Here is a 1,878-nt window from a genome sequence, read left to right as displayed (position 1 = left end):
AGTTTGATTGTTAAAAAAAAAATATGGTCAGAGATCACACTCAGTATTATTTTCATTCTTTTAAATTTATTGAAATTTGCTTCATTAACTGAAAATGGTCTATTTTGGTATATGTTTCACGGGTATGTGAAAAACAATGTTTATTCTGCTGCTGTTGGAGGAGACACTTTATAATTATCAATTGAATTCTCTTGGTTGATGGGATTGTTGAGTTCTTCTCTATACTTGTTCCTTGTTGATTTTCTGTATAGTTGTTCTGTCAGTTGCTGAGAGAGGTATTAAATGTATTGTGGATTTGTCTGTATCTTTTTTCAGGTCAATCAGATTTTGCTTCACATGTTTTGCAGCATGTTGTTTGGTTCATACAAATTTAGGATTGCTGTGTCTTCCGGGTTAATTGACATTATCATTATGTAATGTCCCACACTTTCTGATAATTTTATTTGCTCTAAAGTGTATTTGGTAATATAACTACTCCTACTTTCTTTTGATTAATGTTTTCTTGATACATCTTTTTCCTTTCTTTTATGATCTACCTATATTGTTATATTCGAAGTGAGCTCCTTCTAGACAGGATATACTTGGGTCATATCTTTTAAATATCTGCTCTACCAATCTCTTTTATTTGGTATATTTAGACCATTTTCATTTAATGTATGTTTTCACATGTCTTTGCTTTTATTTTTTGTTTTCTGGTTCTTGCTGATTTCGATTTCTGTTTTCTGTTGCCTTTTTCTGTGGGTTATTAGTTGAACAGTTTTAGAATTTGATGGTCATCTATAGCATTTGTACTGTATCTGTTTTTACAGTTTTTATGTAGTAGCTGGTCTAGGTATTATGTTCTGTATACATAATTTAATCGTAGTATACTGATGTTGATATTTTGTCACTTCAAGTGAGGTATAGAAACCTTACTTTTCTTTATATCTCTTTACTTTCTCCATTTATAATTGGCTTAAATATTTTCTCTACATACATTTAGAAGCAGGTCAGACAGTGTTATAATTTTTTTCAAGTGTCAAATACAATTTAGAAAACTCAATTGAAGAAGGAAAACCTATTTGATTTACTCATATTTTTGCTTACTGCCTTTTTTCTTCTTGGTGTTTTGAGATATCTTCTTTTATCATTTCCCCTCTGTTTCGGGAACTTCCTTTAGCTACTCATTTAGGGTAGACAGCAGATTTGTTTTACTTCATCTGAGAATGTCTGGATTTCACCTTCATTTCTAAAGAGTTTTTGTTTTTACTGGAGATAGAATTTTGGGTTTATAGCTGTTTTCTTTCAACACTTGAAAAATATTGTGTTACTTCTTCTGGCCTCCAAGGTTTCTGATGAGAAACCTTGAATTTGAATTGTTTTTCTCATGTAGGTAAGGTGTTATTTTTCTTGCTGCTCTTAAGGTTTGCGGTTTTATTTACTTGTTTGGTTGTCTTGTCTTTAGTTTTCAGAAGTTTGACTATGATGTATCTTGACATGGATTTCTTTGGGTATAACTCTTTGGGGTTACTCAGCTTCCTCAATCTGTAGCTTTATGTTTTTTGCCAAATTTGGGGAGTTTTCGGACATTATTTCAAGTACTTTTTCAGCTCTGCCCTCTTTGTTTCTCTCTCAGGGATTCCAATAATATTGGATCTTTTATTGTAGTCTGACAGGTCCCTGAGACTCTGGTGTTGTTTTGTTTTGTTTTTAGTCTGTTCTCTCTGTTTTTCAGATTAGGTAATTTCTATTATTATGTCTTCAAGTTTACTGATTTTTTTTCTCTGTTTCATCCATTCTGCTGTTGAGTCCATACATTAGTTTTTTTATTTCAGTTATCGTATTTTTCAGTTTTAAAATTTCCACTTTGTTCTTCTTTATATCTTCTTTTTTTTTTTT

The 1,878-nt window shown here is 31.2% G+C and overlaps 1 protein-coding gene across 1 annotated transcript in view; it reads left to right on the top strand.

Moving 5' to 3' along the window:
• Positions 1-1,878, top strand: part of ZSWIM5 (zinc finger SWIM-type containing 5) — a 184,365-nt gene that overhangs the window by 63,222 nt on the left and 119,265 nt on the right. The gene's annotated exons all lie outside the window — the stretch shown is intronic.

Source organism: Cebus imitator, unplaced genomic scaffold (assembly GCF_001604975.1).
Source record: "Cebus imitator isolate Cc_AM_T3 unplaced genomic scaffold, Cebus_imitator-1.0 Scaffold129, whole genome shotgun sequence".
Taxonomy (NCBI): Eukaryota; Metazoa; Chordata; class Mammalia; order Primates; family Cebidae; genus Cebus; species Cebus imitator.
The sequence above is the reverse complement of the archived record's forward strand: the minus strand, read 5'-3'. Positions and strand labels throughout refer to the sequence as shown.